Here is a 25341-nt window from a genome sequence, read left to right on the forward strand (position 1 = left end):
AATCAAGGTGGTCATCATGGATATTCCTAGCCAAATAATCTTCCTGCCAAGAGAAAGCCTTCTTGGCAAGCATACTGAATATAATTTGTAGAAAGCTAAAATGCTACAAAGGGTATAGAACACAAGGAATTACTTGATTTATTGCTTTTTCTTCTCTATAACTCTGCAATGTCTTGCAAACAAAGGGAAATTGCTTCACGTTTCAATCAAGCCTAGCACAAATTCTTGCTAACTTTTTCTTCTTTAGAAGCTTAAAATCTTGTTTGAGTGGGATGGAAATGGCAAGATCTTATGCAATATACTCTATTTTTTGCTCACACACAAAAGTTTCATTCCTCAAATGAACTGTAAGGGAAAACAGAGTTGTGCCACCTTCTACATTTAAATTCACACCGTTGATCTCAAAAAATATGATGATCTAGAAGTGAAAACAAGGATGACTCATTTTCCACTTGATATGTTGGCAGTCAATCCAATGAAATTTCTCCACCTATGCTTTTCCTTCATTGTTGGTGTTAAAAACTGGACCCACTAATCCTTGAGGACACGTGTCACTGACTTTCTACATCACTATACATAAAGAGTGAACATGTTGGCTATGTAATATAGCGACAACCATTGATTCCATCTTGATTGAATGTCAGGCAGATGATTTATTATTTAATACAAATGTGGTGGGTCCCCTATTCATTTTCTTTACTTGCTATGTCACTATCCTTAAAACTCAAGCAACTCCCCATAGCAATGAAGCAATAGTCATAGATCTAAGCTTGGTCTAAAGGTGAGGAAACTGCATTAGAGTCATAAAATTACAGTCAGCCCCTTAATTTCCATGTTGCATTGAATAAATAGCGCGCAATTCTCCATAGCGACTTGGTGATGACCTTTGATCTAATTTAATCCAATGATCACAGTCTCTCATCTGACTTATGAATCGGGTGTGGGTCCATGTTACTAATGATGTAGAAATGTCCTGTCAAGCTGGCAAATAATTTAATATTCTAATCCCTGTTTATGACATCATGTGATTTGGGCCTCACTGTGTTTCACATTTTCAAGCTAGGCAGTATGTAGCTACTGACAAGGCACATGGATTTTTTGGTCGCGATATAGCAACCTCTCATGTTATTCAATTTTTCGATGCATACGTGTTTCCTAGCAGGATGCCATCATGTCTGGGAGATCACGTGGCTTATTTCTGACAAGACAGTTGTTAGGACCCACCTTCTAAAATTACTGCCGTAAAAATCACTTCCTGTTGAGTCACTATATCGCTACCAGTGAGATCCATTATTTCTCTGGTCATGACATGGCAACCTCATGAATACTGTTAAAATCTTGTGTCAGGAAGATACTTGCTTGTCAATCATGATTACTATAATTAATACATCTAACAAAATAATAAATTCACACGTCCATAATACCACTTGGGAAATTCACAATCACCATCTTTTTCAAAAACCATTGTCTTCTATATTCTTCGCTAAGGTGCTATGTCACTACTGGCAGGGTGCATTCTTTTTTTAATCATGACATAGTGACTCGTCAAAAAAACTAGATTCCGGTGACGCCAACTGCAAACTCATTCGAAGTGGTTTCTTTTTTGACACTGACAATTCTAACATGAGGCATGTGACCAAACATTTCAAAATATGCAATTTTTTGGCATCGACCCTCTACTTTATGACACTGCTAGTCCATTTCATGATAGTCGTTATGTCACTATCATTAAAAACCTCGTATTTCCCCAAAGCAAAAAAGTGACAGTCGTAGATCTTATAAAAATTAGATGGTGGGAACAAACTGGGTAAAAGGCACATGGTATAGTAGAAAATTTAAATGGGTCAAGGAATATTCAAATTTTCACAAGTTTTGCACCTAATTAAATATAAAAGGAACAGTAGACTTAGTGATAGGGTTTTTCAAAAGGTTTTAAAAATTTTCAAAAGGCAGAAAACCAAAACCCTAGCAGGCAAGATACAAAATTAAATCTAATTTTCAGCTAGGACTTTACAAAATTTATTTTATAAAAAATTAGACTAATAGGCATGATCAAGGAGGAAGGGGCAGTGATAGGTCATTTGAAGGCCAAAATTAGGACCTGAAGAAAAATGAAGATATGGGTAACAGTTGAAACCAAATGAATAAGGGTTTTAACTGCTCTCATTATCAAAATTTCAGAGACCAAAGAAGAAGAGTTAGAGGACATATACAAGATTCAGGAAGAGGAGGTTCCCTTGGTGCATGCTTTGATTGTAATTAAGAAGGTTATCTCTCCTATGAGTGCCTCAATGCCAAGGAAGGATAGATAGGAGAGTTGATGGTCAAGAAAGGGTTACTCGTGTGGATGATGATGCTAAGTCATCACATTCAAAGAATGTAGAAAGAGGAGAGGTTATGGTTAATGAAAGGGTCTTACTGAGTGGTGAGATTGAACCTAGACAAAGGATGAATCTATTTCATACTAGGTTCAAGTGTGATTGTAAATGTTATGATGTGATTATTAATGGAAGGGTAACTGATAACTTGTTGTTAGAGGAGATGGTCTCAAATCTAAAGCTCAAGAGGGAGAAACACCCCCATCCATAATAGATTTCCTGGGTGCAGGATGATTATAAGGTCCTGGTTAGTGAACAATATTTGGTAAATTTCAAGATTGGGAGTTGCCATGATGAGGTTCTTTGTGACATCATCTCGATGGATGTATTTCATTTTTTGTTAGGAAAGCCACAACAATATGATAGGCGTGGTATACATGATGGTCATGAAAACACCTATTGTCTAACAAAGGATAGTGTTCATCACAAGTTCAAGCCCTTGGTAAAGGAGGGTGAAAAGGTATGCAATAGTGATAAGGTATGTCTTGTTGATGGAAGAAGATATTTGGATGACATGAAACATCAACATATGTGTTATGCTTTAATTCCTAGAAAGCATAAGGAAGGTAGTAGTGAAGTTCTAGTTGAAATTTTAGGTCTATTAAGTGAGTATGAAGATATCATATATGATAATATCTTAGAATGGTTGTTGAAAGTAAGAAAAATTAGTCATCAAATAGATTTAGTCCCTAGAGCTAATTTGTCTAACAAAGTTTCTCATAGGATGACTCGTACAGAGATTGAGGAGTTGAACAAACAAGTTCAAGAGTTGTTGCAGAAAGGTTTGATTCAAGAAAGATAGTCCATGTTTAGTACCTATAGTACTAATAACAAAGAAGGATGGAGAGTTGAGGATGTGTACAAACTCTCAGGCTATAAACAAGATAACCATCAAGTACCGATTTTATTTGCCGAGGATGGATGATCTTATAGACTACTTGAGTGGAGCTTAACACTTCACAAAGATAGATCTCAAGAGTGGTTGTCACTAGATACAAATAAGAGGGGGATGAATGGATGACTACATTCATGACCAAGGAGGGTCCATATGAGTGGTTAGTCACACACTTTCGACTGACCAATGCATCAAGAACCTTCATGCAGCTTATGAGTGAGGTACTAAAGATTTTTTTGGGAAAATTTCTTATTGTCTATTTGAATGATATTTTTATTTTTAGCAAGTCTATGGATGAAATTTTTTGGCACATTCATAGTGTCCTTGAGAGCTTGAGGAAAAATAAATTTTTGATTAATTTGAAGAAGTGTAGCTTTCTTTATTTGAGATTTGTTGTATTAGTTGAAGGTCTCAAAATAGATCTAGAGAAGGTGAAGGTCATCCTAGAATGACCTACTCCAAGGTCTTCCATTGAGGTGAGATCATTCCATGGTTGGACTAGTTTTTACAAGAAGTTCATTAGGAATATTAGTAGTATATGTGTACCCCTAACAGAAATAATGAGAGGGAATATAAAAGAGTTCAAGTGGATTATAGAAGCTACATGGAGTTTTGAGTTATTGAAGAAGAAGGTGACAGAACAACTTGTGTTGGAACTTCTTGATTTTAACAAAGTGTTCTAGGTGGATTGTGATGCTACTGGTAGTGCTATTGGGACTATATTGAGCCAAGAAGGTAAGGCTATTGCCTATTTTAGCAAAAAATGAATGATGCAAAGAAAAAGTATTTTGTTGATGATCAATAATTCTATGCAATAGTTCAAGCCTTAAAGAAATGGAGGCATTATTTGTTGCCAAAAGAATTTGTCATGTATACTGATCATCATGCATTGCAATACCTAAATAGCCAAGATAAATTAAATTAGAGACATTTGAAATGGGTAGAGGGCTTGTAGAGATATACATTTGTATTGAAATGTAGAAGTAAAAAAGATCTAATAAGGTTGCAAATGCATTAAGTAGGAGACACTTGTTGCTGACAAAAATGAAGGTTGAAGTGGTTGGGTTTGATAAACTCAAGAATTTTTACCCTAAGGATCTTGACTTTGAAGAGGCTTGGAAGGCTTGTAAAGAACCTATTACACTAGACAAGACCAAGTGGTTGGATTACATGATCCAAGATGGTATGCTATTCAAAGGCAGTCAACTATGTATTACAAGGAGTTCCTTGAGGGAGAACTTGATCAAGGAGAAACATTGTGGAGGGATAGAAGGACACTTTGGTTGAGATAAGACCATTGCCATTGTTAGTGAACATTATTTTTGGCCTCAATTATCACAAGATGTGAAAAAGTTTGTGTAGAGTCGTTGAGAGTTGTCAAGTATGTCAAACAACCAAAAACATTAGTCAGAATGTTGGATTGTATCAGCCATTGCATGTTTCATCAAAGCCTTGGGAGGACATAAGTATGGATTTTGTTCTTGGGTTGCCAAGGACACAAAGGGGTAATGAATCAATATTTGTGGTGGCTAATAGGTTCTCCAAGATGGCACATTTCATTCCATGCCACAAGATTCATGATGCCATACATATTGCAGATTTTTTTTCTAGAGAGGTGGTGCTTAGGCTACATGGTTTCCCAAAAAGTATTGTTTCAGATAGAGATACTAAATTTCTTGGGTATTTTTGGAGGATTTTGTGAAAGAATTTGAAGATAGAATTGAAGTTTAGTTCTATACATCATCTGCAGACTGATGGACAAACAAAAGTGGTGAATAGAAGTCTGGGCAATTTTCTAAGGTGCTTAGCAGGAGATAAGCACAAGGAATGGAATTTGATTCTACTACAAGAGAAATTTTCTTACAATAATTATGTGAATATGAATACTAGTAAATAACCATTCCAAATTATGTATGGGAGTAGTCCAAGGACTACATCCGAGTTAAGGAAGATGAAGTAAGGAGAGAGGTCTAGTGTTGAGGTAGAAGACTTTGATAAACATGTCAAGAACCTACATGAGGAGGTACATGCACATATTACCAAGATGAACTTGTTGTTGGAAATGTAAGATAAGCTAGGTTACTAAGAGGGGAGGGGTGAATTAGGAACCAATAAAACTTATTCTTACTTCACTAATTAATCCTACATATGTATTATGATTTAATTGCATGTATGAAAAACTAAAAGCACTAAAACATTCATAACACTTTGACACAAGATATAGTGACCTAGAAATATTCCAAATATAAAGTAAAATTGAGGTGGGGATGATACTCATAAGCTTTAGTACTGTAGTATAAAGTTGGCTAGTTAAGGCTTACAATTGATCACTTCTAATGATCTGCCTTGTTAGGAGCAATAAGGACTACTAGGTCCACCTTGTAAAAGGATTTACAAAATATACAATGAAGTATGCACTTAGCAAAGATATTTACAAAAGACTGCTAAGTCTATCTTGTGAAAAGATTTAACTATTCCACCTATTAGGATGAACCAGTAGGTGATCTCTGATCTACAACTCTGATTTGCTGGTTGAGATTCCTTTGGAGTGTAATGATCACCTTGCTGTGATAGATAAATCTTTGGTACTCCTTATACTACTTGTATCCTCCTTACTACGTACTTCTTCTCTCACATATATCTATTATTACATGTTACTACATTTGGATGTGATAGAGTACATTACATATATACCAATCCAAATTACAAGTTATCAAAGTCAACTACAATACAAGTTTCACCAAAATACACAAATTTGGCCCAACTACTAATACTTGAGTTCTGAAGACAAATTTAGTGAGGTTCTGATACTTGGCAACTATTGTCAATGCTTGACATTGTCATGCTCTCGATAGACATAGAAGCTTGATTCATACTCATCACTTCCAAGTAGTCTGAACTCAGTCAGCACTAGTGACTTGATGAACACTATGAAGCTCAGCATATAAACTAAATCACTTGGTTGACACTGCATAGCTTGGTTAACACTATCACTATGAGGTCAGTATAAACTGAATCACTTGGTTGACACTGCATAGCTCGGTCAACACTAGATTCACATTATTGATGTTGTGAACTCGATAAACACTATGAAGCTTAGTTTACACTGATAATTATCAACTTGGTAGATACTACTCAATGTGAACTGAATACTATTTCTAAAACTTAGTAGCAACTATAGAACTTGATAGAACCTAAATTAATTGGTTAACACTATAAACTGCAAAATAAGCTTGGTAGCTACTAACCATTTGATTAGTGTGTGTCACTAATAAACAGACTTGACTATAATGTCAACACCTATAATATAAGTCTAGAGTAGATCAAAAGAGAAGATATAAGGAGTTCCAGGTTGGGGATCTACTTATGGTGTACTTGAAAAAGGAATGATTTCTAGTGGGCACCTACAATAAGCTAAAGATGAAGAAATTTGGTTCCTAAAAGATTTTGAAGAAACATGATTCAAGAAATGCATATGAAGTAGAGTTGCCAGATATGATCCATATTTCCCCTATTTTCAATATTGCAGAATTAACAAAATATCATGAAGATGGTGCAGAGGAGGAGTTGATATTGGAGCCATGTCCCATTCCTAACTCTAAGAAGGAGATTGAAGAAATTATGGATAGTCATGTCAGTCAAAGCACAAGATGTAGTATGAAGAGTACCTAATGAAGTGGAAGGGACAACCATTAAAAGATTCAACTTGGTTATCAAAGACGAAGGTTTCACATTTGAGTTTCCCTCTACTAGCTATAAAGTGACAGGGCCACTTTTCAATTTACCCTGGGTGTCTGATGTAGGAGCATCCAGTGGTGTAAGGGCAATCTTGTATCAACCAAAAATATGCTTAGTGTTAGTTTCTATTTAACGTATTTGTATTTATGGATAACCATTTGTATTTATAGAGATTCCAACTCTCATAGTTCCACTATTGATTTTTTGGGTTAGTATTTTTGAGCACCTCAGGATATGTGCTAGTGCAAAAAATAGGTAATTTTGTAATTGAACCATAATTGTGATGAGCGAGAGGGTGTGAGTTGGAGGGATGAATTTACTTGTAATTTAAATATTCCAGAAAAAGAATCAAGACAAAAGGCTTTATGGTTTGAAAGTTATTGGAGTTTTAAGTTGCTAGGAGACCTCCTAAGAATGCTTCAATTATTCTAAATATTCTAACAATGTATCCCTTATTGAGAGCGTCAAATTTATGATAATACTAAGAAAGCACAAAAAATATAATAGCTTCAAGGAAAATTTTGACATAGTAGAAGTGAGGGTTACTTTCTTAGTTGAATGTTATGAATGTATCACAAATAAGCCATAGATAAATATCTTCTTGAATTTTAAGAATATCTTGGATGTTCTTGTCACCCAAATAGTTTTTCTTTATGCTATTGTCCATTTTTTCCCTAAAGATCTTACATGTGTTTTAATTGCAAGAATTAAAGGGTGTTGTGATATTTGAATCTAGTCAATGTCTTTCGTGTAAATAGATATATTTAAATATGCTATCAAAGTAGATGGTAAAATAGATTCCCAATACATGTGAGGTTGTGAGAGTGCATTTCTGTGTTCCACTAACAAAACACAAAGACAAACAAGCAACCATACATGGTGCTCATGAACCTAACTAAGTTGATCACACAATGACTGTTCTAACTCTCTCTTTAAGAAAATATTTGTTGAATGTGATCTTTTATATGATTGATTAAATGGTACAAAAATGAATTATATTTTTTGATTTTATATAACTTTAACAACAATTAAGATAATTTACACTCAAGTCGACAAGTTCAATAAGATCCATTTAAAATTTAACATAACATCATTGTTATCCCATAATTTTGACCGTGATAAAGGAATGGAGAAAATGTAGATTAAAGGTCTCTAAATCTCTAAATAAATACTATTAAAAAATATTAAAAATACATATAAATATATTGTCAATTATTACATTAAAAATGTTTCTAGCATTACACTTCTAAAACTAAAATTGTCTATATCCATCATATTTTAAACAATTATAATGTGCTAAAAACTTTGCAACTGCCATTCAAACTCTACTTTCAAAATTACATATTACTAAATTTGTTTTGTTGAAGTGAGGATGTTGGGTAAGAAGTACTACAACCATAATGCAGTCATCTTCCAAATCCTCAAAAGTAAGAACCAAACCATCGTTTGCTTCTTTAAAACGATATCAATTGAGCACTGATTGAAATGACATGTTCCCTCTATTTCAACAGTGGTTTATTTTCTTTACCGGAAGAAAATGGATGAATGGTCATTTCTCAAAAACATGATGTTATAGAAGGACTTTATGGACATCTATCAACAAACGCTCAAAAGCTTGATTATGACACAGAAAAGACATCTTGTCTTGTCATATAAGAAATGTAATTCTCCGGCAGAGATAAAACTTCCTTGGAATCTAAACTTCAAGCATGCAAATAAATTTCGTATAATGATTCATTGTAGATTCTTGTCTATGTTTTCATTATGTAAGATCAATATAGTTATTGGGATCATTTTAGATAAATGAATGATACAATTGAGTGTTCTAATAAATCATAGATAGTACATTATTCTATTTTCAAATTGTTTTTATGTTGATTATACAGATTACAAAGATAGAAATATTGCAGTGGTGAACTATATAATCATGAATAAGAAATTCATCTGTTTATACAACTCATTCAGATAATTTAACTTTTGAGCCTCTCAGTCTTTGGTTCTAAGTTGAAGAGGTTTCAGGCACGAGTGGGTCCATATCGGATTGCTAAAAGTCTATGTGATGACCTTCCCTTTTTAGTAGCTCCCTCGCCACTGAGGCTGCCTCGCTGAAAAACAAAAGCAAAAAAAACTAACCACCCTAAAAATACGTATAAAAATGGGTGAGATAGTGGAATGTATTGCAAGGAAAACTTATTTACAGTAAATCTGCAAATGAGTGATGTGACCACCATGAGGGACTTGAAGGTAGATACAGTCCTACCATGAAGGACAAACTCATGATAACCAGCGACCATTTGTAAAGTATGCTGCCATAAATTTATTGTCATCATATCATAGGAGAGGATTACCCTGTCGATTTCAACCCTAAAATTCAGTGCCAAAACATGACGTGTTCATATTCAAATCATCATTAATGGATGACTATGTCATACACTGAACTTCGACTACAAAATTTGTTTTCATAGGTCTCACTTATGACAAAATTAGACGACAATACAATTGTCCCCAATATGAGTCTTAAAATAATGATGTATCACAAAGATTTCTTCAGAGAATTGGACATAAATTACTAGGTGTGAAAATCAATGGGTTACTCGATGTTGAAAGGCCCATCTTGTCTGGTATGTCAAGGGAGGGTACAACTACAGACCATCCTAACAAGCCAACTGTCCATACAACGTCCCCATTTAAGACAATAAATGCACAGTAGAACGGTCACACATGTCTAGCTCACTATATGTCGTCATTTAAGACCAGAAATATATGGTAAAACAGTCTAGCTCGGAATACAAGAATAGTAAGCAAATGGGGAAAAGGTTTGTCCCAATATCGAAAAGGTAGTCTTTGGATGTTGATGTAAGCTAATATACATGTAATACCAAATTTGAAAATTTGTGTGGGTATCAGACTTTACTATTTCTTGATATTAATTTATTAAGATTGAGTATGATAAAATGTAGGACAATATTTTAGTAAGAGATATTGGCATGGAGATGAATTCATAGTGGAGCACGGTTCAGGTGAAAGGATCTAGTGTTAGTAGTTGTTGATTTGAAACCTGTTTTGTTGATTTAATTTTTGATGACATTGTAATAATAGTTCTAATATTAAGCTGTTATTTATGTGATGACTATATCTTTGTAAAAATCAACCAATCATGTGATGTATCATGTATCAGCTCTACAAGTATGAGTATCCTTTTTGCATGAACATTTCTCTAAACTTTTTTTATGTACTATTTTGGACACCTTGTCAAAAAGTATCTTGATGTGGCATTATATTCGAGTTGTGAGTTCTACTTTGTTTCACCATTTTGGAAGGAAAAGATCTCCCTTATTTGACTAATCACAATTTTGGTGGGATTTATTACTCACCATATTATGCTCCATGTTCCTTATTTTAGATCTTGCATATGTAAAGCACTATCATTACCTGAATCAATCTTACTTCTGGCATAATTAGTCTTTAGCATCCATCTTGTTGGTATTTGTGTAACATGAAGCTCCATTACTTAAGGGCTTGTTTGGCAGCAAGAATATGAGTGGAATAGGAATAATATAAATTCTTAAAATTTCAAATCCTCCGTTTGGGTGCACCAAAATGGAATTGTGAATAGGAATGTGTATTCCAATTTTGGTCCAAAAATGAGCATTTACAATTTCACCTAGATAGATGGAATTGGAATATGTATTTCTATTCCATTTTTATTTATTTTAGAAAACATAAATTTTTGTGTCTATGAATTCCCCATCAAATTTTGGCTAAACCAAACAAGAATAGAAATACATATTCTTATTTTCTATTACAAAGTAACAATTTTAGAATATGTATTTCTATTCCCATATTCTTATTCCCATGGCCAAATGGACCCTAAGTGTGCACACATTTTGGTTTTGGCAAATTGTCCATTTTCCTTATTGTACAAGTCATTGTATGACCTCATCATATTGCCAATCGACAATGACATTCACCTTGGTTGGAGAACACATCTGAGTCTTCTCATCAACACTCTATATGCTTAGACTTCCTAGAGATTATTGCACAAACATTTAGTAGAATTGTATGCCAACATTTGCAATATTGTATGACATTCCTTCAGTTTCCTCCACCGTATAGAAAAACATATTGCCCAATATGTATACTATCTTTAAGCTAATAGTGTACATCCCTCCTTGTACAACTATCTTATAAAAAGTAGGTACTATACATTGAAGTCATTACCATATGGGAAATTCTAGTTATTTTCACAATAGCATATAGACTCCTAGTATCATCACACCAATGTAAGGCTTTGGAGGTCCAAAAGAAACTTCTAATCCACCCTCACTAAGAGTTACACATGGAAACCAATGTAAAGGAGAAACCACAAGAAATTATATAGAATCCAATGCAAATATGATGAGACAATCTTCCATTAATATGTTAGGAATAAGGCCTACCTAGTTGCAACCATTCACATCCAAAATATAATCTACAAGCTCAGAAGCTTGAGCTAACACAACCAAATATTATTATCTTCCTTCTATCTTACTTCACTGGTTATTTTCCTAATCTTAGATCTCAAATTATATATCTAGCAAAACCACAAGTTGACTTGTCGGGTGAATTATTATAAAATATAGGTCTTGCCCCAAAGGAGAAATCAATGACCTTACAATTAAACAAAAGAAAATCTACAAGGAAAAAGATAGGTCCTCACACAATTGAAGAAGAGATCCCTGAGGCCGTGGAAATCCTTAAATCCTTACGTAACCTCGCCAAAGCCAAACCTGCACGTTACTCAAGCTGTCAGGAGAGAGCGCACCACTGGAAAAGAGAAAGGATAACTCCCACAAATGCTCAAATTAATTTATGCAAACATAGGAATATGATCCATGATAGGTTCTTATTAAGGATCCAACTACATGGAAAGAGAAAACATGAACAACGAAGATCCTTGAATAGAAGATAGAAATAATTGAAAGCAAATATTTTTGGTCGATGCAATATTGCCAAAGTACCCAAGATGCTCCTACATAAGACACATGGGGTAAATAGAGAATGGTGTCCACATTAGGAAGCCCTTATGTTCTGAGAAGTATCATATTTAGATCCAACTCAACTTGAGAAATCTAAGAGCTATCTTCAACTAGTTTACTCTTCCATTTAACTAAGTATTCTTTGTAATATTTTCCTCTGGTGCATTTACTGACTCTGATATCCAAAATTTTGTCTATTCCTTTTGTCTTCTTCTTAGGATAACTAGTTTCATCATATGTTTCTTCATCAGATTCATAGTACTCATAAATTTGAAAACTATTAAAAATTGGTAAAATGTCCATGTCATCAAGCAATTCAACTTCAGAGGTATTTCCACCATCACACTTCCTCAAAATCTTACAAGGACCAAATTTCTTCATCTTCAACTTGCTATATGTACTAATAGGAAAACGAATTTCTTTAAATGTACCACCACTTCATCTCCAACCTCAAAAGTTTTATGTCTTCTTATCTTATCTTCTATTTCCTTATACTCATGATTATTGTTTTTTAGGTTACTCCTCACTTCTTCATCCAAATTCCTCATAAAGTATATGAATTCCTCATCTTCAAAACTATGCTTCAACTCTGTATTCAAGTTCCTCAACTGTGTATGATGGGGACACAACCCAAGCACAAAATGGACACAACAAGAAAGGGAAAAATTTTATTAACTGTAAAAATATGCTAGTACACTTAGTGCAAAGAAACAGACTCCAAAACATGCCCTATGGGCTTACAATAGCATAAATTTGGAGATAAATTCTTCTCCTAGTACCTTCTCCCAAACTCCACTCCGAACTACCTTTTACAATGCCAAAAATGTTCTTAAATAGACCTCGAAGGGTTAAGGACTAGGAATACATTCTAGAAAGTGCTAATTGGCATCCACCAACCAAATAGAAGGCTCTAGAAGTCGCATTAGAAGTCAGCACAAAATAAGAAAAATTCAGAAACAGTAATCAAACTTTCGGGAGGCATAACTTTTGAACCGTAGCTCCGATTGACGAACCGTTTACATTTTCAGAAAGCTCTCGAAGCGATCTATAGCCCTATGGACCAGCTTTACTCATGCCCCATTTTTCAGCCCTATTCAAGATCATTTAATGCCCCTAACCTGACTTTGAAGCATTCTTAGGAGGTCTCCAAAAATTGAAAAACTGCGATAACTTTCAAACCATGGGGCCTTTTGACCTAATTCTTTTTCTGGAATGCTCTAAATTACAATTACATTCATCCGGCCAATTTGTACCCTCTAATTTATCAAAATTATGGCTAAATTACATACTCCTATTTTTTTGGCATTTACACGTATCCCAAGGTGCTCAAATACTCTAACCTAGAACACTGATAGTGGAACTGTGAGAGTTGGAACCTTTATTGACCCAAATGGATATCCAGAAATGAAAACACAAAATAGAAAATAAGTCTAAGTACATTTTTTGGGTGACATAGGATTGCCCTTATACCTCTGGATGCACCTGCATCAAACACCCAGGGTAGATTGAAAAGTGACCCTATCACTTTATAAATGGTAGAGGAAATCCCAAACGAGAAACCTCAGCTGTTGATATCCAAGTTGAGTCTTCTATTGGCCGTCCTTTCCACTTGACTAGATACTCTTCATACTACGTATTTATGGTACTCCTATCCACACGACTATCCAAAATCTCCTCTATCTCCTCCTTCTTAGAAGTAGGAATTGGACATGGCTCTAACATCAGCTCCTCATCTGCACCATCATCATGATACTCTATTAAGTCTGCAATGTTGAAAATAGGAGAAATGTGAATTCCGTCTGGCAACTCTACTTCATATATATTTCCTGAGTCATGTTTCTTCAAAATTTTGTACGGGCCAAATTTCTTCATCTTCAGCTTGTTGTAAGTACCGACTGGAAATCTTTCTTTTCTTAAGTGTACCATGAGTAGATCCCCTACTTAGAACTCCTTATGTCTTCTCCTTTGATCAGCCCTAGCTTTATACTGTTGGTTCATATTGGTAATGTGTGCCTGGACCTCCTCATGTAGATGCTTGATATGTTCAGCAAATTCTTCAGCTTTAGCACTTGTCCTCTCCCCTTGCTTTATCTTCCTCAATTCTGGTGTAGTCCTTGGGCTACTTCCAGATACAATTTGGAATGGTGATATACCAGTACTCCTATTTACAGAGTTATTGTAAGCAAACTCTGCTTTTGGTAGAATCAAATCCCACCCCTTGGGCTTATCCCCAACTAAACATCTTAGCAAATTGCCCAAACTTTTGTTTACCACTTCTGTTTGGCCGTCAGTCTATAGGTGATGTGTGAAACTGAATTTCAAGTATGTTCTCAACTTCTTCCACAATGTTCTCCAGAAATACCCCACAAATTTAGTATCTCTGTCAGAAACTATACTCCTCGGGAGACCATGTAATCTTACCACCTCTCTGAAAAACAAGTCTGTAATATGGACAACATCATGAGTTTTGTGGCATGGAATGAAATGTGCCATTTTGGAGAACCTATCAACCACCACAAATATTGATTCATTGCCCCTTTGTGTCCTTAGCAATCCAAGAACAAAATCCATACCTATGTCCTCCCATGGCTTTGGTGGAACAGGCAATGGCTGATATAGTCCAGTATTGTGACTAAATCCCTTGGCCACTTGACAAACCTAGCAATTCTGTACAAACTTCTTCACATCTTGTGACATTTGAGGCAAAAAATAATGTTCTTTGAGAATGGCAATGGTCTTATCTCGACCAAAATGTTTGGCCATCCCTCCACTGTGTTTCTCCTTAATCAGATTTTCCCTCATGGAACTCCTTGGAACACACAATTGGCTGCCCTTGAAAAACATACCATCCTGAATCAAATAGTCTAGCCACTTGGTTCTGTCTATAGCAATAGGTTCTTTACAAGATTTCCATGCTTCAGCAAAATCGGGATCCTCAGGGTATAGATTCTTGAGTTCATCAAACCCAACTACTTCAACCTGCATTACTGTAAGCAACAACTATCTCCTACTTAGTGCATCTGCAACCCTGTTAGATTTTCCACTTCTATGCTTCAACACAAATGTATAGCTCTGGAAGAACTCTACCCACTTCATATGCCTCTGATTCAATTTACCTTGGCTATTTAGGTACTGTAATGCCTAGTGATCAATATATAAAACAAATTCCTTTGACAATAAATAATGCCTCCATTTCTTTAAGGCCTGAACTATTGCATAGAACTCTTGATCATAAACAAAATACTTCTTCTTCACATCATTTAATTTTTCACTAAAATATGCAATAGGCTTACCTTCTTGGCTCAATACAGCTCCAATAACACTTCCACTAGCATCACAATCCACCTGGAACACCTTTCTAAAATCTAGAAGTGCCAACACAGGTTGTTTTGTCACCTTCTTCTTCAGCAATTCAAAACTTCTCATAGCTGCTACAGTCCATTTGAACTCTTTTCTATCCCCTCTTATTGTGTCAGTTAGGGGTGCACATATGCCACTGAAATTCTTAATGAACTTCCTATAAAAACTAACCAGACCATGAAATGATCTTACCTTAGTAGCAGACCTTGGAGTAGGCCATTCCAAGATGGCTTTTACCTTCTCTGGATCCATTTTGAGACCTTCAGGTGATATAACAAACCCCAAGTAGACTAACTCCTTTTTTGCAAAGATACACTTCTTCAGATTAATTAACAGTTTCTCTTCCCTTAACCTTTCAAGGACACTACGAATATGCAATAAATGTTCTTCCAAAGTCTTTCTGAAAATTAAAATATCATCCAAATAGACAATAAATTTTTTTCCCAAGAACTTCTTAAGTACCTCATTCATAAGCCGCATGAGGGTGCTTGGGGCGTTCGTCAATCCAAAGGGCATGACTAACCACTCATAAAGACCCTCCTTGGTCTTGAAGGCAATTTTCCACTCATCTCCTTCTTGTATCCGTATCTGATGATAGCCACTCTTGAGATCTATCTTTGTCAAGTACTGAACTCCACTCAAGCAGTCCATAAGATCATCCATTCTTGGCAAAGGAAACCGATACTTGATGGTTATCCTATTTATAGCTCAAGAGTCTGTACACATCCTCCACTCTCCATCCTTCTTTAGTGCTAGTACTACAGGTACTGCACATGGACTCAAGCTCTCCCGAATCAAGCCCTTCCTCAATAACTCTTGAACTTGTCTGTTTAGCTCCTCAGTTTCAGTAGGAGTCATCCTATGAGCAGCCTTGTTAGGCAAACTAGCTCCTGGGATTAAATCTATCTAATGACTAATTTTCCTTACCGGTGGCAATCCTTTTGGAACATTATCAGAGATGAAATCTCCAAATTTGCCTAGTAAATATAAAACTTCAAGTGGTATTTCACTACTACCTTCTTTATCTTTCCTAGGAATTAAAGCATAGCAAATATGCTGATGTTTCATGCCATCTAAAAACTTCCTTCCATCAACAAGAAAAATCCTAGCACTGCTACATACCTTTTCGCCTTCCTTTTCATGGGCTTCAGTTTGTGGCGAACTCCATCCTTTGTTAGAGAGTATGTGTTTGCATGACCATCATGTACTGCATGCCTATCAAACTACCATGGTCTACCCAATAATAGATGGAAAACATCCATTGGAATAACATCACAGAGAACTTCATCATGGTAACTCCCAATTTTGAACTTCACTAAACATTGTTCACTTACCAGGACCTTATGATCATCTTTCACCCAAGAAATCCGATAGGGTTGGGGGTGTTTCTCCCTCTTGAGCTTCATCTTAGAGACCATTTCCTCTGATACCAAGTTATCAGTGCTACCACCATCAATGATCACATCATAGCATTTATCCTCACATGTGCACCTGGTACGGAATAAACTCCTCCTTTGTCCTGGTTCAATCTCACCACTTAGTAGGACCCTTTCATTTACTAAAGTCTCTCCTCTTTTTGCATCCTCTGAATGTGATGATTGTGCATCCTCATCCACATGAGCAACCCTAGCTCGACCCTTAGCTCTCCTATCTGTCCTTCCTTGTCGTTGAGGGCATTCAAAGGCATGATGACCTTCTTCATTGCAATGGAAATAGGTACCATGAAAGCCTCCTCTTCCTTGTCCACGTCCTCTACCTCTTCCTCTCTGATTTCCAAAGTCTTGATCACAGGAGCAATTGAAACCCTCATTCCTCTAGTTCTTGCTAGTACCCACATCTTCATTTTTTTTTTGGGTTTCATTTCAACCTCCAGATGACCTACCACTACCCCTTCCTCTTTGACCATGCCCTCTTTGTCTCCTTCAAACCTTTTATTTAGCTTCTCTTCAACTTGCAGGGAAAACTGGTATGCCTCTTCAACACTGGTCATTCTTACCAGACTTAATTCCTCCTGGATGCTAGGTCGCAACCCACTGATATAATGAGCAACCTTCTCCTTATTTGTTTCTAAATGACCTACTCTAATTAAAAGTTGATAAAACTCCTCAGTATATTCCTAGACTGATTTTCCTACTTGCTTTAACCCATGCATCTTCGTAAACAAATGAAGCTCGTAGTCAACAGGAATGAACTGCTTCTTCAATTTGTCCACCATATGATCCCACCTTGTGATCTTCTCCTTTCCTCTTCTATTTCTTTCCAATTGAACCTCTTACCACCAAATTTTTGCATGGCCTTTTAGTTTGGCCTTTGCAAACTTAACCCTATCTGGATCCTTGATATCCTCATACTCAAAGTACTCTTCCAGTTCATTGATCCAATCGATCAACTCATTTGGTTTCATATTTCCTGAAAATACACCCACATCAATTGTAGGTCTTTTCCCAAACTTAGTAATGGCCCTAAAAAGCCTTTCCTCTGCTTGATTCAGAACTTCCCTATCAAATTCCCCTTCTGGTCCAATTTCTTCTTCTTCATTGTCATCCTCACTTTCGTCATCTGTAGCAACATTTGTTCCCCTACGGAGCTCCTCTTGTAATGCTTGGACCTGCCTTTGGAGGGCTCTAACCTCCTTAGGATTAATATTTCTGGACCTTTCACCCTACTCTCTTCATGGAGGCATCTTCTTAACTCAAACCCACAACCACATAGTCTTGGTGCAAACTACCTCACAGTCAGCGCTCTATCTACACACTCAGGAAAACCAGCTCTAATACCACTTGATGGGGACACAACCCAAGCACAAAATGGACACAATAGGAAAGGGAAAAATTTTATTAACTATAAAAATATGCTAGTACACTTAGTGCAGAGAAATAGACTTCAAAACATGCCCTATGGACTCACAATAGCATAAATCTGGAGATAAATTCTTCTCCCGGTACCTTCTCTCAAACTCGGCTCCAAACTACCTTTTACAATGCCAAAAATGTTCTTAAATAGACCTCGAAGGGTTAAGGACTAGGAATACATTCTAGAAAGTTCTAGTTGGCATCCACCAACCAAATAGAAGGCTCTAGAAGTCGCATTAGAAGTCGACACAAAATTAGAAGAATCCAAAAATAGTAACCGAACTTTCGGGAGGCATAACTTTTGAACCGTAGCTCCGATTGATGAACCGTTTACATTTTTGAAAAGCTCTTGAAGTTCTCTATAGCCCTATGGACCAGCTTTGCTCATCCCCCATTTTTTGGCCCTGTTTGAAGTCATTTAATGCCCCTAACCTGACTTTGAAGCATTCTTAGGAGGTCTCTAAAAACTGAAAAATTGTGATAACTTTCAAGCCGTGGGGCCTTTGACCTAATTCTTTTTCTGGAATGCTCTAAATTACAATTACATTCATTCGGCCAATTTGCACCCTCTAATTTACCAAAATTATGGCTCAATTACATACTCCTATTTTTTGGCATTTACATGTATCCCAAGGTGTTCAAATACTCTAACCTAGAACACTGATAGTGAAACTATGAGAGTTGGAACCTTTATTTGACCCAAATGGGTATCCAAAAATGAAAACACATCAAATAGAAACTAAGTCTAACTACATTTTTTGGGTGACACAGGATTGCCCTTATACCTCTGGATGCTCCTGCATGAGTGTAGTTCCTCTCTAGGATGCATTCTACTTTCATTCTCAAAAGGTGTCTTCTTAGTACTCATGTTTACTAAATTTTTATATACAAATTCTTCTTGTGCCAAGACCAAGTCCCAATAAGTAGGTTTGTCTCCAATCAAATATCTCAACAAGTTATGCAAATTTCTATTCAAAACTATAGTTTGTATATTTGTCTATAGATGAAATGTAGAACTAAACTTGAGCTCAATGTAATACTTCTTATAAAGTTTTCTCTAAAAGTAGCCAATTTATTTAGTGTCTTTATCTAAAACAATAGTCTTACAAAATCCATGTAGTCTCATAATTTCTTTGAAAAATAAGTCTGCTATATGTATTGCACCTAATGCCTTCTTATAGGGTACGAAATGTGTCATCTTAGAAAATATTTCAACTACTACAAAGATGAATCATTACCTCTATGAGTTCTAGGTAATCCCAAAACAAATTCCATATTGACATCTTACCAAGGCTTACAAGGAACAAGAGAAGTTGTGTACAAACCCAAATTATGACGAGTTCATTTAGCTACTTGGTAAATTCTGCAACTCTTCATCATCTTCAGAATATCCTTATATATTTGCGGCCAAAAGTATCTCTTTGAAATCAATTTTATTGTCTTGGTAATCCCAAAATTCCCTACAAGTCCACCACTATGTTTCTATTTAATGATATTTTCTATCATATATCCTCTAGATATACACAACCACATTTGTTTAAACAACATGTCTTCTTGAATGAAATAATCAACCCACTTATCTTGTTCATCAATCATGTGACTCTTATAAATTTTCCAAGGTTTTGCAAAATTAGGATCAGTTTCATACAAGTTCTTCAAATCATTAAAACCAAGCACATCAACTCTCATCTCTATCAACAAACTTTTTCTCCTACTCAAAGCATCTACTACTCTATGTGACTATCCACTTATATGTTTTAATACAAAACAAAAGTTTGGTATTTACTAAACCCATTTCATATGTCTCTGACTCAACTTATTCTGACATCCCAAATATTGTAAAGCTTTATGACCAACATACAAAAACTCTATAGGCATCAAGTAATGTCTCAATTTCTTCAAGGCTTGAATAATATCATAGAATACTTGGTCATAGACTGAATATTTGTTTTAAGCATCATTCAATTTATCACTATAAAAAGCTATAGGCTTACCTTCTTGACTCAAAATAGCTCCAATTGCACTTCCACTAGCATTACAATCAACTTGAAAAATTTCAATAAAATTAGGAAAACCTAGCACAGGTAATTTTGTGAACTTTTCCTTCAATGCTTCAAAGCTACTATTTTCTTCATGTCACCTATCATAGTCTCTATCATAGCATTACAAACTAAGTTGATATTTCTGATAAACTTCATATAGAAACTTTGGTATCCATCAAATGATATAACTTCCCCAACTCTTAGGTGAAGGCCACTCAAGAGTAGCTTTCACCTTCTCAAGATCCATCTTCAAACTATCCATTGAAATCATAAAACCAAGATACACAATTTCCTCCTTCGTAAAAGAACATCTCTTCAAATTTATCAACAACTTTTCCTCTTTCAACTTTTGCAACACTTTTCTGATATGCATTAGATGTTCCTCTTTTGTCTTACTATATATTAGTATTTCATCAAGATATTGTTGGAAATATGGTTAGACAGATGTATTGATGGTTGTCATTTATGACAACATGTATTCAACATTTCATTTATATATTTAGAGATAGAAAATTGTCTAAGTATTAGATAGTTTGCAACAACACAAAGAACATATGTAATATGTATGGTTGAGAGTTAGCATATGCACAATTAAGGATAGTTCTATGACATTTTCATGATGACATGTACCTGTGTGCAAATGTGTATAGATAGTATGACACAAGTTATGATTGAAATACCAGTACAAGCATTTTAGAGAGCAAAACAAAGCATAGAAAACAATTGGACTTTACAACTTGAGGAATTATTTTGGTGACAAAATAATTACTAAGTCATGATGAGCTAACTATGTGGTTAATATTCCATAAGTTATTTTATATTATATCAAACATGTGAAGACATGAAGGCCGACTGAGAAAAGAATTATGAAGATGCAAGGTATAAGTAAAGATCTTATCTTATGAAGATAAGAGTGAAAAGATGTGTGCAATATGTGATGAACTGTGTGACATATGTATGATCTATACACGATTTGTGACTGATGATATGTGAATTACATCTGATGTTTGATCAGAGCAAGTGCAAAATACATCAAACACAACGTATTGTATGTATATCCATTCTTGGTAAGAATTAACCTAAACTAAAAACTAAGAATACAAACCTTAGATCCCAGTTAAGTCAAGTTACATTTGAACTAGATACTATCAAAATTGAGCATGCAAAATTAGAAAATTAAAATATCATTGTGAAAGGAGAATCAACACAAATTAAGCAATAGTTAGAGAAACTTTATTCTAGTAGTGAGAATTAAGATAGATCAACAAATATTTCACCAAAGACCTTCTTATGACAAGACATGAATTGGATATCTAATTGAAGAGAAATCAACAAAGCAAGTTGAAATCATAAGAGAACTAGATCTAGTTATTAAATCCTCTAATAAATTATATCTAAGTAAGGTAGAATCAAGCACATCTACAAAGTGTCAAAGGAAGTTAAATTAATTGATTTTTCAAGAAAACATGATGAACATAAGAAAACAAAGCAAGTTGATAAACTTAAGCAAGATTAACCACCCAAGGAAGTAAGATGCAAGTTCAGAGATAGGTGTTTCATATGTAATGAAGTTGGACACATGAAAAGAGATTGCACAAGTAAGTATTTTAAACCTATTACTAATTTCTATTGTTATAATTGTCATGGTTATGGACATAAGGCAGTAGAATGTAAGAAACCTAAGTTTGATGGTAATAATGTAAATAGTAGAATGATTAGGAATACTAATGCTGTAGGTAATGAAAGAGGAAGATCATAGAACATATCCAATGATGGAGAGAAGAACACTTTTGTATGTTACAAGTGTAAAAATCCTAGACACTTTGCAAGGAATTGCAGAGCACTTGAGAATTAGAATGGAACTAATAAGAGAAGAAATGTATCTATATGTCAGTTATGTAATAACATTAGACACACAACAAGATATTGTAGAATGGATAGAATGAACTTTAATAGGAATCCTAATAATAGAAAGAACAACAATATAAATGATAGAAGGAATGCCAATGGCAGTGACAACAGTCAGAAGGAAGCAAGTGAGAAACATGTTGATGAATTCAAAGAAGCATTCGTGACAACTAGAGATTCAAAAAGCTCTGATATAATTTTGGAGGAACATTATTTAGATGCACCTAATAAGACATTAAAGTCACAAATTGTTTGTGACTTGTCCTACTTGAATTAAGCAATTTTAGTAGAGGCAATGCATCAGTTTGTGAAAATTGATGTTAGAGAGAGAATTGGAAGTTGCACAGTTAATAGGAGGTTAAGAACATAAAGGGAAGGCTATGGTCAAGTGCACAAGTCTAGATATGATAACAGTGAGCAGGAATTGAGAAATCAAGCTTACTAGTAAATAGAGACAATAGTTGAATTTGTGGTAGATACACATTTAATGTTTAGTACAATTTGAAATTGTTAGAGTTTTAGGTGACTCTACAACACCTCTAGGATAAAATGAAAGATCAAGATAACTTCCAAAAGAGAATTATAGGACAATTACATGAAGATGCAAGAATGCTATTATTGATAATGGACTTAATTGACATCCAATAGATTGATTTAAGATGTACATAATAGGCCTCCTTATATAGGAGAGGTGATAAGAGACACAGATAAGGAGAAGATAAGTTATCACCCACATAAGGTGGAATCCAATGTCCACCAAAGGTGGGTCATCCTCCATTATGTAATTAAGTATGTGCAATGATGAGGATGATAATGTGATAGGTGCACTAAAGGTGGAATGAGATAACAACTCTGACCACCTAGAGTGGAATTCTCCTACATCATGTGTTTAATTGAGTTGCAAGCTCCTAAGTGTCTCAATCATAAACTACTATGCAATACATTATCCTAAGTAAGCTTAAGTAAGTGTAATTAGTGAATATTTAATTACAACAACATAAATGATTTAAGGATCACAAGAAACATTGTATGTACCATTTGTTCATGCGAAGTGTCTTGAGCAAATTAAAGAACAATTTGATAGCGAATTGAAGTGCAAAGTGAAGGTTGTGAAGTGGAAAGTTGCAGAAGCCCTAAATCAGCATTTTAAGGTATTTAACAGAGTTTGAATCCAGTATTTCACTATTTATAGTTACAATTCAATGGCTAGTTATAATGTGTATGATGTGAGTGATAGACCACGATATGTTTTCAAGAAGCATCCATTTGTGTTGCTACTGGATGACCTATTGGCTGCATTTTCACAAGTTCTCTAGAATGTGCTACATGTTGAGGATGTCAAAAGCTATATTCATTATAAGATAGAAAGTATTAATGATGATGATATTCATTAGGATTTGGGAAAATGTGTAACTACAAAATTTGACAATCATGATTGGACCCAAATAATTCTGAGTAGGGTACATGATGATTTATTGTGGTTGGGTGATGCACAAATTATTATTGACAATGACCTAACTCATAAGGTCACATGATTGAGTAATGAAGGCTACAATCTTATTAATGAGAAGAATGTCAAGAAGATGGTTGACATGGAGCTAAGCACAAAGTATGATGGATGAAACATGAAGGTACACTCCATTCAAGACAAAGGAGTAAAGGTACTAAGCAAGATACTAGGGTAGAACCATGGATCAAGGGTTAACTCAGTACCAGTCAAATTTTTACATTTGGCTTATGTAATGGTAGCACAAGGAAGAAAAGTTAATCTATGTGAGATTAGTAGATTGCAATTGTTGGATAACACTGTAAAGTTGAAGAAACAAAGCGTGCAACTTTCAGATTTGAGTCCCTACCAAATCATCTATTCTTTTATGCTACAAATAAGTTTGCTAGTATGAGGAATTGGGATAGCAATGAGTGGACAAGAAAATGGTGACTCAATGGTATAGATCAAAGTTAGAAAATGTTAGAGAAAATAACATTGATAGGATGATGAAGAACTTTTAGACCGAAATGAAATAGAGGTATAAGATACCTCCCTCCATGGTGGAGAAAAATAAGGATGAAATATACTTCATGGTGGAAACTGATAACACATGTATGGAAGTTGTGGTACCAAGGGTAAATTTTATTGAACTTATGGGATATGAGATGAATGCATAGCTCATAGAAGGGTATGCATAGATCATACTCCAGTCAAAAAAGAACATTGAGTGCCCTAGATGTGGAACATAATAGGAGAAAATGAGAATAGTTCATTTAGAGCTACACAAAAAGGAGAGAAAGAAGAAAGTAGAGAAAGTTATTGATTCTATCCTTAAGGAATGAGGAATGACAAGAGATGAATTCAATGAATTAAAAGGCATTGTGATGGAAATGAGAGCAAGTAGACAGTTTGAAGTGATTGCAACAAATCCTATTGATGTAGCAGGATCTTCAGAAGGTGTGACAATGGCACAACCATGTGCATAGGACCCCATTGCACCTTATAGAGTAGTTGCACAAGTGCAACCTATAAATATAAGAAGTCAGTAGCCAAGGAAGTAGCTAGAGGTGGAATCACCTACAACGTAGAGAAAATCTAAGAGATTGGTCAAGGTGAAGCAAGAAACTACACCTTCATCAAAGAAAAGATTCAAGCAAACTACCAGTGGAATAGTCAAGAGGGGCAAAATGATGCAAGTAAGTGATTCAGAGAGTTTTAAGGATGAAGCTAGAGATAGGCCACTAGTGCAAGTTGTGTAGAAAGACAAAATTGTAGTTGGAAAAAAACATGGAAACCAAAGGTAGAGAACCTTAACATGAAGATAATAAATGATAATAATTTTGTTCAATTGAATAAGTATTATAACTTATACAGTAATATGGATAGAAGGCAATTAGAAAATGCCATAGTGAGAAATATGATTTTGAGGAATAAGAAATTTGAGAATATATAGAATAAGATACTAGAAGATTTGTATAATAGGGTAATAAATAGAAAGAAGAGAGTATTGGAAGAAGATCTAAATATGAGGATCTCTATGATAAATAAACTGTGCAAGGTTGACTCTGTGGGGGACTCAAAAAGAATTTTGAATGGTACTAAACCCTTGTCAAGGAACAAAAGAAGAGAAATTATTCTAATGTGAGGCAATTATGAGGAGG

Source organism: Cupressus sempervirens, chromosome 6 (genome assembly GCF_028749045.1).
Source record: "Cupressus sempervirens isolate cs-2001-9-10 chromosome 6, ASM2874904v1, whole genome shotgun sequence".
Lineage (NCBI taxonomy): Eukaryota > Viridiplantae > Streptophyta > Pinopsida > Cupressales > Cupressaceae > Cupressus > Cupressus sempervirens.